Consider the following 14,196-nt stretch of genomic DNA (forward strand, 5'->3'; position numbering starts at 1 on the left):
GCATTCTGTTTGCTTCTTGGATTCAAGGCTCTAACTCTTTTCATAGGCTTGGGAAATTTTCATTCATTCATTTGTTTGAATAGTCTCTCCATTCCCTTCTTCCTTTCTTCTTCTTCTGATATACCCATTATTGATATTATTGCTCTTTCTGATGGAGTCAGACAATTCTTGTAGAGCTCTCTCATTTTTTAAATTTGTGTCTTTCCTCTTCTCTCTGTAGCATCTCTAGTTGCCTGTCTTCAATGTCACTGATTATTTCCTCTACCTGGCTTGTTCTGTTAGCTAAACTTTATATCTCAGTCTTCAATTCTTTTTTTTTTTTTTTTTTTTTTTTTTTTTTTTTTTTCTTTTTCATTTTTTTTCTGAAGCTGGAAACAGGGAGTGACAGTCAGACAGACTCCCGCATGCGCCCGACCGGGATCCACCCGGCACGCCCACCAGGGGCGGTGCTCTGCCCCCCAGGGGGCGATGCTCTGCCCATCCTGGGCGTCGCCATATTGCGACCAGAGCCACTCTAGCGCCTGAGGCAGAGGCCACAGAGCCATGCCCAGCGCCCGGGCCATCTTTGCTCCAATGGAGCCCTGGCTGCGGGAGGGGAAGAGAGAGACAGAGAGGAAAGCGCGGCGGAGGGGTGGAGAAGCAAATGGGCGCTTCTCCTATGTGCCCTGGCCGGGAATCGAACCCGGGTCCTCCGCACGCTAGGCCGACGCTCTACCGCTGAGTCAGTCTTCAATTCTTGTATTGAGTTCTTCATCTCTGTTTTTAAAATTTCAATCTCCTTGGTGAATTATTTGTTTTGTTAATTAATATGTTTTCTGAGCTCTTTAAGTTGCCAATTGGTGTCTTTTTGCATCTCATTGAGTATTTTGAGAAACTCAATTTTGAATTCTCTATCATTTAACTCCAAGGTTTCCATGTGATGATGATTTTTCCTTGAGATTTTTTATTTTCTTCCTGAACTACATCTCTGTCTTCTGTAGCCATGGTATTTGATTTTTTCTTCCTTGATGGATTTGAGAGTGGTATTGTTAAGAATCCTAACATAAAAACAATTTAAAAATTAAAATTAAAAATATAAAAAAAAGGCCCTGGCCGGTTGGCTCAGCGGTAGGGCGTCGGCCTGGCGTGTGGGGGACCCGGGTTCGATTCCCGGCCAGGGCACATAGGAGAAGCGCCCATTTGCTTCTCCACCCCCACCCCCTCCTTCCTCTCTGTCTCTCTCTTCCCCTCCCACAGCCAAGGCTCCATTGGAGCAAAGATGGCCCGGGCGCTGGGGATGGCTCCTTGGCCTCTGCCCCAGGCGCTACAGTGGCTCTGGTCACGGCAGAGCGATGCCCCGGAAGGGCAGAGCATCGCCCCCTGGTGGGCAGAGCGTCGCCCCTGGTGGGCGTGCCGGGTGGATCCCGGTCGGGCGTATGCGGGAGTCTGTCTGACTGTCTCTCCCCGTTTCCAGCTTCAGAAAAAATACAAAAAAAAAAAAAAAAAAAAAAAAAATATATATATATATATATATATATATATATATATATATATATATATATATATATATATATATATATATATAAAATACAGTGGTACCTTGTGATACGGGCAGACCAACAAATGAATTTTTTTAAGATATAAGCTGCGACTCAGTCTATATTATTGTTCGAGATCCAAGTGAAATTCCAAGATACGAGTTGTGATTCGGGAAGCTGCCACTTCAGCACTTTTTTTTTTTTTTTTTTTTTGTATTTTTCTGAAGCTGGAAACGGGGAGAGACAGTCAGACAGACTCCCGCATGCGCCCGACCCGGATCCACCTGGCATGCTCACCAGGGGGCGACGCTCTGCCCCTCTGGGGCATCGCTCTGTTACGACCAGAGCCACTCCAGCGCCTGGGGCAGAGGCCAAGGAGCCATCCCCAGCACCCGGGCCATCTTTGCTCCAATGGAGCCTCACTGCGGGAGGGGAAGAGAGAGACAGAGGAAGGAGAGGGGGAGGGGTGGAGAAGCAGATGGGTGCTTCTCCTGTGTTCCCTGGCCGGGAATCGAACCCGGGACTTCTGCACGCCAGGCTGATGCTCTACCACTGAGCCAACCAGCCAGGGCCTACTTCAGCACTTTTTAATGACACTTGTTTGTCACATTTCCATAACATTTTAAAAGGCAGGCAAAAGCAGACCTCTTTGGATAGATTTTTATTCAAAAGTCCTGCAAGTGAAAGTGCCAAAAGTACAGCCAAAAAGGCAAAAACAGGTGATGATTAAATGAAAAATACATAATGTTAAGCTTAGGTTAAATTTAAAGTTCAGAAAGTGCATTTTTTTACAATTAAATATTTGTGGTTTCATTTTAAGTAAAGAAAGTGCAGTTTTAGTTTGGTTTAAAGTAAAGAAAATGCAGTTTTAGTTTACATTTAGTATTAATAAAGTGCAATTTTAGTTTACGTGTCTACCATGCCTGCATCCCTTCCTCCCTCCCTCCTCCTCCGCCATTCACCTCCATTAGCCACACTCATCTGTCTCCAAGGTAAGAATATAGTACTAAATAACACTTCTTTTCTTTTATTTCATATATTTTGTATGCATTGGTAAAGTATACATGTGTGTTTCTTAATTAAAAACATGTCTGTTTTCATAATTTAGGATGGTTTTGTCTGAGGGGTAAAATTTTTACAAATATTTAATTGTAAAAAAATGCACTTTCTGAACTTTAAACTTAACCTAAGCTTAACATTATGTATTTTTCATTTAATCATCACCTGTTTTTGCCTTTTTGGCTGTACTTTTGGCACTTTCACTTGCAGGATGTTTCACAGGGTTGGAATGGATTAAATCTATTTCAGTAATTTTAAATGGGAGAAATTTATTTGATATACGAGTTGACTGACTTACTAGCTCGGTTACAGAACAAATTAAACTCATATCTCAAGGTACCACTGTATAAGATTATGACAAGAAGAAAAAACAAAAAAGATTGAAGGCAAACAAAAAAAATCAAAAACAAAACATCACAAAAGTAAGAATAAAAAATATAAAAAAGTAAAGAAAGTGAAATTCAAAAGATAAAAAGAGAAAAAAATAAGGAAAAAGGGAATGAAAGGAAAAATAAATTTAATTTTTGAGAAGTTCCCTATAGTAGGTGTCTCTGTATTACAACTTTTAGCTCTGTGAAGTTTCTGGGCTGTCCTCTGCTGAGATGTTGCTGTTGCAATGATGTAGGCAGGGCTGCAGTCATGGTGGTGTGTGGGGGTGTTGTGAGGGCTTTCCGGCTTTAGCCGTATAGCTTCAGCTTTCTAGTATTATGGCTCTAGCAATGTGATCTCAGGCTTCTGGGCTCTCCTTTCCACGTCTCAACAGACCTATGGACCAGAGGTGGAGCACCTTTGTTCTTCAGGGGAGAGAGTGGCTCTGGAGAGCTGGTTCTGAGGTTTGTCTCTTCCACTCTTGGTACTGTGAAGGCTGGAGTGTCTCACTTTAGCTTTTTCTGTCTCTGCTGAGTGCTAGATACAGACAGACCACAGGAACACTGGCCTTGACCCCACAATCTGACCACTTTCATTTATGTCCCTCTTCTGCCCCCTCTATCTATCCATGCTCCTCTATCCACTCCTTCCCACAGAAGAAGACTCAGTCACTTCGAGTTTCCTTTCCCTAACCCTCAGACAGAATCCATAGAGCCCGAGCTATCCTCCTCCCTGTAGTCCAGGAGAGAAAAAAAAAAACTCAGTCATTCCAGGTTTGTCTCTTCTTCTCTCCAAAGCCCACCACAAATGTGTTCTATATACTTTCCCCCTTTCCACCCCATCCCACCTTTAGTCTATTCAGTGCACAGATTTTTCAGGTGCACCTGCAAGCCCAGCTGGAATTCCTTTACTGCGTTATAGTTGTTAAATTTGTTGAAATTTCAAGGCGTGTGTCTCACACCACTTTTACTCTGATGTCTTCTTTTTAATTTTTTTTTATTTTTTCTCTCTTTATTTTATTTTATTTATTCATTTTTTAGAGATGAGAGAGAGAGAGAGACAGAGAGAGAGACAGAGAGAGGAGAGTCAGAGAGAGAGAGAAGGGGGGAGGAGTTGGAAGCATCAACTCCCATATGTGCCTTGACCAGGCAAGTCCAGGATTTCAAACCGGTGACCTCAGCATTTCCAGGTCGATGCTTTATCCACTGCGCCACCACAGGTCAGGCACTCTGATGTCTTCTTTACACAAACACTTCACATTTTAATTATTTTTTTTTTTTGTATTTTTCTGAAGCTGGAAACGGGGAGAGACAGTCAGACAGACTCCCGCATGCGCCTGACCAGGATCCACCCGGCAGGAGCCAAGGAGCCATCCCCAGTGCCCGGGCCATCCTTGCTCCAATGGTGCCCCGGCTGCGGGAGGGGAAGAGACAGAGAGGAAGGAGAGGGGGAGGGGTGGAGAAGCAGACGGGTGCCTCTCCTGTGTGCCCTGGCCGGAAATCGAACCCTGGACTTCTGCACGCCAGGCCGACGCTCTACCACTGAGCCAACTGGCCAGGGCCTTTTCATGTATTTTTATGGAAGAAAATTACATTGATAAAAACTCATCAAACAGAGGCAGTAGTTTAACTAAACTCTTGGTATGTATAATATTCAAGGGCAAAGGGCTTACTTTTTAAATAATTTTCCTCATAAAATTCATAACAGGAGATATTTTTTATCTCCTAGAATATATTAACAGTGTAAAAGGGAATTACAAAAGGGAAAATCTAGTCACCAAAATTACATTAAAAATTAAAATGTGGGCCCTGGCCGGTTGGCTCAGCGGTAGAGCATCAGCCTGGCATGTGGAGGATCCGGGTTCGATTCCCGGCCAGGGTACATAGGAGAAGCGCCCATTTGCTTCTCCCCCACCCCCTTCCTCTTTGTCTCTCTCTTCCCCTCCCGCAGCCAAGGCTCCATTGGAGCAAAGATGGCCCGGGCGCTGGGGATGGCTCCTTGGCCTCTGCCCGCAGCAGAGCGATGCCCCAGAGGGGCAGAGCATCGCCCCCTGGTGGGCAGAGCGTCGCCCTTGGTGGGTGTGCCGGGTGGATCCCGGTCGGTTGCAAGTGGGCGTCTGTCTGACTGTCTCTCCCCGTTTCCAGCTTCAGAAAAAATACCAAAAAAAAAAAAAAACCCATGAAAAATAGCTTATAAATTTGCCTTAGTGTTTTGTTTTATGTGGTATAAAACCAAACTGATATATTACTATAACTCCACAAGCACAGTGACTTTAAGTTAGACTGTTCCCAAACCAATTCGCAGATCTTCTTTTCAGATATGATATTGGTTTTTTGGTGTTTTTTTTTGTATTTTTCTGAAGCTGGAAACAGGGAGGCAGTCAAGACTCCCCGCATGCGCCCGACCGGGATCCACCTGGCATGCCCACCAGGGGGCGATGCTCTGCCCATCCGGGGCGTCGCTCTGTTGCGACCAGAGCCACTCTAGCGCCTGAGGCAGAGGCAATGGAGCCATCCCCAGTGCCCGGGCCATCTTTGCTCCAATGGAGCCTTGGCTGCGGGAGGGGAAGAGAGAGACAGAGAGGAAGGAGAGGGGTAGGGGTGGAGAAGCAGATGGGCGCTTCTCCTGTGTGCCCTGGCAGGGAATCGAACCCGGGACTTCTGCACGCCAGGCCAACGCTCTACCACTGAGCCAACCGGCCAGGGCCGATACTGGTTTTGATAATGGATCATTAAGGCAAAGCTCTTCTATTTTTATGTCATATTCTGATAAAATGGCCATGTCAGAAATAGACGGCTTCTGGTACAATAATTGAAAAAAAATGGAATGATAGTTCCTTTTTTGTCTTAGTTTTCCTTAGGAATGCAAGATTCCTGCCTTCTCATTCTGTTCATTTAAAAAATATATATTATATAGTGAGGATGTCATATAGTTAGAATCATATACACAAGAAGGCTGTTACTTGTCCAAATTACAACTTGTAAATGGCAGAGCCAGTATTCTACCTGGGGCTGTGTGTTTAGAGCTCCATACTCTACCACCTCTCACCCAGGGATTCTATATTGCAGTTCCCCAGGCCCATTTCTATCTACTGCTGACGAGAGGCTGGGGACCCTTGATACAATAGTATGGCCAGTATATAATATAGCAGGGTAGAGGTTGTTCCAGGTATGTAGCAAATCATCCCAAACTTTAATGTTTCAAATGACAACAATTCATTATTGTTCACAATTCTTTGGGTTTTAACTGGACGATTCTTCTGCCCCACATGGTATTGGTTAGCATGCCTTCCTGCATTCAGCTGGGGTGCCCATGTTCTCTTCCTTGGGCCTCTCCATGTGGCAAGAGCAAAAGATGTCAGGTCCAGAACTGGTGCAGTGTCGATTCTGCCACATTCTGTGGTCAAAGCAAATTACAAGTCCAGCCCAGATTCAAGAGGTGGGGAATAAACTCCATCTCTTGATGAGAGGAAAGGCATCTGTGTTGGGAGAAATCCTTGGTGGCCAGCTTTGAACATTCCCACAAAGTTAGACTTTGAAGACTTCAAAATTATAACTTCTGAGCCTCCAGTGGATATGAAGGTTTTAGGATTGCATTCTGTTGGTCTTAATGGGAGTACTCCTCCCAGTAGTCTGAGGGCAGTGTGTTAGCAAACTGTCGGTTTCAGTGCCATACCACAGAGCCGCTCCTGCATGGGAGGGGGAGAGCCATGGCAGAAAGGCTGTGTTTGCTACACACTAATTTGTATTAAACTCAGAACAAAGAGGCCTCTTGTTTCTAGTTATATATTTATTTCTTTTAAAACTTTTCATAGTCATTTTATATTGGAATATCTTCTAAATAGTCGAACCATAAAAACATGATTATACAACAGTAAAATGTTTTATTGCATTAAATTGAAGACATCTGTTTAATAATAAAAAGAAAATGTAGGAAATGTACTTAGAACTATTAGTTTCTAAGAACACAACACCTAGACCAGTGGTAGTCAACCTGGTCCCTACCGCCCACTAGTGGGCGTTACAGCTTTCATGATGGGCGGTAGTGGAGCAACCAAAGTATAAATAAAAAGATAAATTTAACTATAGTAAGTTGTTTTAAAAAGATTTGTTCTGCCAAACTTAGCAAAAATCCGACATAAAGTACTTGGTAAGTAATTATTATTATATGCTTTAACTTGCTGTAGCTCTGCTTTATAAATTTTATAAAGTAAAGTTACTTCCCTACTTTATAAATCACCATTACTGTGGAACCAGTGGGCAGTTAGAAAATTTTACTAACAGAGATACAAAAGTGGGAGGTAGGTATCAAAAGGTTGACTACCCCTGTCCTAGACAATTCAAAGCATCTTAATCTCCATTAAGAACAAAAATGTAGTAAAAATTTTTTCATGCTATTAAATTCATCATTAAGGATAAAACTGGTTCAAATTGGTCAAATGAGTCTAACAAACACTGATGTTTTAGCTGGCATATTGGCAACTAATCTGTAACTGGTGGTCAGTAGAGGGTTTAAAAGATCTTCCCTTTCTTCTTCTTTTCCAAAGTTCTTTAAGAGTTCTTTGTTCTGATATACGTTGTAGGGCTTCCTATATAGTTTGCTTTCTCATCTTCAAACTGATGACCCGTTTCCTATGCTGTGCTTGCAGATGTATTTCCATTTGCTCATGGCACCATTGGAGCTCAGCTTCAGAGTCCTTCAGTTCCTGAACTTTTTCTTTGACCTTTATCTCAAACACCTTCTCCATATCCATCTCCAACTTCTTCCATTTTCTTCCATTTGTGCCAGAGGTCTCTTAGTGAGCTGCCCTTTATTATTATTTTTTAATTTTTTTAGCAAGTGAGACAGAGACAGAGAGAGGGACAGATAGGGACAGACGGACAGGAAGGGAGAGAGATGAGAAGCATCAATTTTTTGTTGCAGCACCTTAGTTATTCATTGATTGCTTTCTCATATGTGCCTTGACTGGGGGGCTCCAGCAGAGCAAGTGACCTCTTGCTGAAGCCAGCGATCCCGCACTTAAGCTGATGAGCCTGCGCTCAAGCCTAATGAGCCCATGCTCAAGGCAGAGACCTCAGGGTTTCAAACCTCTGCATCCCAGTCTGATGTTCTATCCACTGTGTCACTGCCTGGTCAAGCATATTCTTATTATCAACTCCATTATAAGTCACAGCTGCCAGTTCTCATAGTGTATATTATTAGTGACATCTTTCAAGTCCTGCATATGTGTTCTGATCAACATATTTCTTATTGTGAAATCACAGTGGTCATCATTTTACCACTTTCAACTTCAGCAACACCACACAGATACCACCTTCGTCTGAACCTTTTGCTATTAACTTCAATGATTGTATTACTACCTGCCACAGCAAGAAGTAACGGTCCTTTATCTTGTTAACTAGCTTTTTTCTTCTTTACCTGTCTCTGGAAATTCATATATTTTAATTTTATGTTCTTAGATTTCTTTTATTATCTCTTTTAAATTCTATTGAATTTATTAGGGTGACACTGGTTAATAAAATTATACAGTGGTCCTTTGTATATCGCGGGGGTTAGGTTCCAGAACCCCCTATGATAGGTGAAAATCTGTGAGGTAGTGATCTTATATTTATTTTATTATTTATATATATATTTTAAGGCTTTATACACCCTCTCCACACTCTTATAAACCTTTTCTACACTTATTTTGCTTATTTTACCCCAAAATAATTAAAATAATAAATATATAAAGACACTTATATACCGCAAAATCCACAAATATAGCAAAAATTCCACAATACAAAATTAGATATGTACAATTTAAAAATCCACGATACAGTGAGACCACAAAAAGTGAACCGCCTTATGGCGAGGGACAACTGTATAGATTTCAGGCGTGTAATTACCTGTTTTTTAAATTGTTGGCACTCCTTCAGTGTGAGTGTGTCTGCTTTGGTAATAAGTGGGATGATATTCACTTTGTCATACAAATGCTTCATAACTGTAATATGCAATGGTTTAAGTCCATGTCCTGAAGTGGCAATAAGGTATAAACAACACTGCACCTGTTATCAAGCATCTGATATCTGTTCACTTGAGATTCTGCATTTAGGTACTATTCAAATTTACTATCAATGTAGTAGGTAACAGGCTGTCAACAATTGCTATTATCCACTGCATCTCCAAATCCTGGAGTGTCAGCTATTGTGAGCAGCAACTAAAACCCCACCTTCTTTGATTAAAATTTAATATTGTTCCACCTGTACAGTCTTTTTTATTCTATGGGAAGGATCTGAATATCTGCAGAATATGAATCTGTGAAGAATAATGTGTTGATTAATGTTGACTTTCCCAATCCAGATTCACCCACAACCATAAGTGTGACTTCAAACCCTCTCTTCACTGGTTTTCTGCAGGGGGTCCTTGGGTTACAACACAGTTCCATTCCTTCAACAGTGACATACCCCAATTTTGATGTTAAGTCAAAACACACCCTAGCCTAAGTCACTTACCTATCCTAGTAACTGTTGTAAAATCATAATCTAGAGCAAAGGTCCGCAAACTTTTTACACAGGGGGCCAGTTCACTGTCCCTCAGACCATTGGAGGGCCGCCACATACAGTGCTCCTCTCACTGACCACCAATGAAAGAGGTGCCCCTTCCGGAAGTGTGGCAGGGGCCGGATAAATGGCCTCAGGGGGCTGCATGCAGCCCGCAGGCCTAGTTTAGGGATGCCTGATCTAGAGCATAACACAACTAAGCCACAGAAAAAGGAAAAGTACATAAATATACTGTACTGTACTGTACACTGTATGGTATTAACAGAAAAAAGGACAAAAAAATGAGTGTAAAAATATTTCCTTATCTTTATTCCTGTGGTTGGCTTGCACACTCTAAAGGGCATTACAAGGTGAGAGAGGGTGACCTATTGGGAGGAGGAAGCTGGAGAGGCAGGAGAACCTGAAGAAGGTGCTGGAGACACTGGGTCAGGTGAATCAGGATTGCCTAAGGAACATGCAGGAGACGCTGGAGATGATTCTACCTGTACAACAAGTATTTCATCTCGAGAAGCAGCTGATAGAGATGGTACAGGATCTGTCACAGGCCTCTCTACCTTCTTAAAGAATTGTTCCAGGCTAGTCTGGAACTAGATAGCCCATGTAGTGCACAAGTATAGTGCTAATGGCATAAGCTGAAACATTCATGTCTCAATTTTTTTAAGTTTTTATGGGAGAGAGCATCGTAAACTTGAAACCTCGTATGTTGAGACTGTTGTAACCCGAGGACGCCCTGTACTTTATTTTGGAGATTTACAAACCCCACATAGACTTCAAGGTCCTTCTGTTGAGCTGCCATGGTGCTGCTGTGGAACAACCAGTCTCCCACTTAGACACATCACCTCCCCCTCCGCCTACACCGCTGCCCAGCCTGGCAGCAGTGCGTACCCTGCTTGCTCAGCCAGCAGCTGACAGACTTCTCTGGCTCTCCCCAACTCCCCGGGAGTGTTACGTTTTTAAACACAAAAACTCTTCTATGCTTAACCTCATTTTAACTAGTACTGGGAGTTTTCTCCAAATCTTACAGGTTTGAGGGGAAGAGTAACCTTTTTGTTTCTAATTCTCGCCTGTTTTCTGCCAAATCTTTTCTCAAGTTAGGACATAGATTAGAATGGGAGTCAGTACATTTCTTGTATCTTTTGCATAATGAAGTATGAATTGTGCTCCAGAAATCACAGACGGATCTTGGAGTATTGTGTACTGTCTTTCACTGCTCTTAACCACCAGCAGTAGGTCATGCACCAGAAGTTCTCTCTCAGGATAGGGAAGGCTTTTCACTGGACGTCATGCTTGTTCCTTGTGACTAAGTGCATGATCTGAAATGTGGCCTGTTTTGTTTGGGAGTGTTACAGTTACTATGGGACAGATTACATTAACTGAGTAGTTACTGGAACTGAGTCCACAACCTTAGCCTCATTTCTCTGTGCCTTAATTTCCTCATCTGTGAAGTAGTAATGCTGTTATCTTACTTTAGAGTGATGTTTTGAAGATTAAATGAATTCATTCTTTTCCACTTGCAGCAGTATTTGATACATAGTTAAGTGTTCAATAAATAAATGTTTTTGCTCTAATAAAGAGGCTTTCAGTGACCACGCTATAATTCTGACTGGGTGTGGTCAGGGTCAAAAAAATGGAAACTTCAGTTGGAATCGTTGCTTCTCCCTGCTCTGTCATGCATCTTTCATGGTAGCCAGTGATTAATTATCCCAGTTTTGCTTCTGCTCCCAAGCTTCCTCACACCTGTCAAACCCAGGCAAAGGTTCACCATAACTTTCTCAGCTAGCATGAACAATAATTCCAGAATGACTCCCAGGCCTCTGGTGCCAATTAAATTCTATTACCTTCCTATTTTCCTCAGATGAGAGACTGTTGTCATTTTTTTAGGTCAGTGTCAAAGTTTCACTCTCTTGGAAAAGCCCCATATGACAAAGTCCTTACTAAGAAAGGAAAGCTAAATAAAACCCCAGAAACTTCTCTGCGCCAGATAGCCCAGTCTTTCTTCCTGCCCATGTGGTATAAAGAGGACAAATGCTATCTCTTTAATTAGCTATGTCATTAGGGAGAAGAATGGGCATCCAGAGCAGTTAAATAATTACTATTCATTATGTCTCAAATAATTTAAAATTGGTTAAGTGTTCTTTTTTGTGTTCTTCCATCTTCTGTTTTAATGTTCCTATCTGTAGAAGTTTGCTGTTATCTAGTAATCAACTAATTATTTATGTGGTATTAACTGCTACCTAAAGTGCTACCTATCCTATTTTGATTTTAAAAAGTCCTTTTATTTTTTAAAAGATTTTATTTATTGATTTTAGAGAGAAAAGAGAAAGAAAGAAGGGTGAGGGAGAAGTGGGAAACATACAGGAAGTAGTTGCTTCTTGTATGTGCTTTGACCAGGCAAGCCCAGGGTTTCGAATCAGCAACTTCAGCATTCCAGGTGGACGATCCACTGTGCCACCACAGGTCAGGCTTAATAAGAGAATTTCTTTTAAATAAAAATGTTCATTCAAGGCTGAAAGAAGTGATTCCTAAATGATGACATTTTAGGTACAATGAATGAAGTGGTAATTCACAGGATGAAGGCTTCTTTTATCATGTTAAAAAGCTGAAATAATTAAAATTTCCAAGGACACATACATTATTAACAGATAAACAAAAATTTAAAATGCATAAGATGAAATATTTACATTGTAAATAAACTAAAATATAAGTATAGGATATCTAGAAATGAGTTTTTATATGAATGAATTCTATTTATATAGAGTAAATTTTATGTTTAGACAGAATGTTATGTCTGTTCTGCTAAGTCAGGACAGACTTTGTGGTGAAGATCACATACCTATATTTTTTCTTACTGTTGAGCATTACAAAAGACAGTAAAAAAAAGTCCAGGTCTACCTAGTTTGTGTAGATGTCCCTGACAGTCTTTAAATGCTCCACTTATTAGTTTAGTTGATTCTTCTTAGGTATCCTTTATTATTATTTTTAAATCAATTTTAGAGAGACAGAGTGGAAGAGAGAGAGGGAAGCATTCATTTGTTCCACTTAGATGTGCATTCACTAGTTGCTTCCTATAACCAGTGGATCAAACATGACCAAAGATAACTAATGAGTATAAAAATTATCAACTGTATCAAAAGACAAAGAAATCTAAATTAAAATAACGACAAATATCACATGTTTTTTGAGCAAACTTTTTTATTATTTTTGTAATTGTGGTAAAATATACATAACATAAATGTGGTGTCTATTTTTAAATCACAGTCATTGCTGTTCTAGGCAAGGTGATGTTTACTGATGGAAGTGTAAACTGGCCCAACCAATTTATCAGACTTAAAATGTTAGTTTATATATTTATATACTACAATGTTTACTTTAGTATATTTCAATAGTAAAAAGTTAGGAACAACCTTATTGCCTATCACTAAGCAAATGATGGTATGCATGTCAGAACAGCCATTAAAAATTATGGTTTCAGCCTGATCAGGCAGTGGTGTAGTGTCGACCTGGGACTCTGAGGGCCCAGATTTGAAACCTCAAGGTTGCTTGCTTGAGCATGGGATCATAGACATGATCCCATGGTCACTGGCTTGAAGCCCAAGGTTGCTTGCTTGAGCTCAAGGTCACTTGCTTGAGCAAGACATCACTGGCTCAGCTGGAAACCGCCCCTACCCCCATCCAGGCACGTATGAGAAAGTAATCAATGAACAACTCAAGTGCCACAATAACGAGTTGATGCTTCTCATTTCTATTTCTGTCTGTCCCTGTCTGTGTGTGTGTCTCTCTCGCTAAATTAAAAAAAAAAATTATGGTTTCAAATATATTGTAACTTGGAAAACAGTTACAGTATAATATTATGCTAAGCTTAAAAGACAATACAAATTTTTAATGGAAATATTATTCCAGTTCTTTAAATCTATAAAAAAAAGACTGAACCAAAATTGTGAGGTTTCCCTGAATATGAGATTATGCCTACATTTCTCTGTACTTTTCTTATTTCCTTAATTTTCTATAAAAAAAAAAACTTATTTTGCTTTTATAATGGAATAAAAAACTTTTAAAAATTGACCATTGGATGTATAAGATTAGCTAATCAGTTAAGAATTATATTTAATGCCTGCCCTGTGGTGGCCCAGTGGATAAAGCCTAGAATGCTGAAGTTGCCGGTTTGAAACTACAGGCTTGCCCATGTCTGGTTTAGGCACATATGAGAAGCAAGTACGAGTTAATGCTTCCTGCTCCTCTCCCTTTACCTTTCTTTCTCTCTCCTCTCTCTAAAATCAATAGATAATAAAGTCTTAAAAAGTAATAATTATATTTGGACCTTTTAGTTAAATAAATGTTATTACCGTTCTCTGTGTCTCAAACAAAAAGAGACTCCTTATCATCTCCATTAAATCTAAGGATACATTTCTTTCTCTTCTACCCTCATTTAAAAAGTTCAAATCCAAAGTAAAACACAAGGTAAAACAATTATGTTACTCTTTGAACTTTCATGATGGTGGTTAGTTCTTTCCATTTGCTTCTCTTAGTGTGTCTTTTTAAAAATTTTTTTTTTAAGATTTTACTTATTCATTTTAGAGAAGAGAGAGAGAGAGAGATAAAGTGAGAGGGTGGGGAAGCATGAAGCACCAACTCTTATATGTGCCTTGACCAGGCAGGCCCAGGGTTTCCATCAGGCAACTTCAGTGTTCCAGGTCAATGCTTTATCCACTGAG

General features: G+C 40.7%; 1 protein-coding gene and 1 pseudogene across 4 annotated transcripts in view; one reads left to right on the top strand and one right to left on the bottom strand.

Annotated features, from left to right (window-relative positions):
- MYO5A (myosin VA) overlaps positions 1–14,196 on the top strand; it is a 260,030-nt gene that overhangs the window by 194,865 nt on the left and 50,969 nt on the right. The window lies entirely within an intron of this gene.
- Positions 7,457–10,280, bottom strand: LOC136407668 (septin-7-like; annotated as a pseudogene).

The sequence above is a fragment of the Saccopteryx leptura genome, chromosome 6 (genome assembly GCF_036850995.1).
Source record: "Saccopteryx leptura isolate mSacLep1 chromosome 6, mSacLep1_pri_phased_curated, whole genome shotgun sequence".
Lineage (NCBI taxonomy): Eukaryota > Metazoa > Chordata > Mammalia > Chiroptera > Emballonuridae > Saccopteryx > Saccopteryx leptura.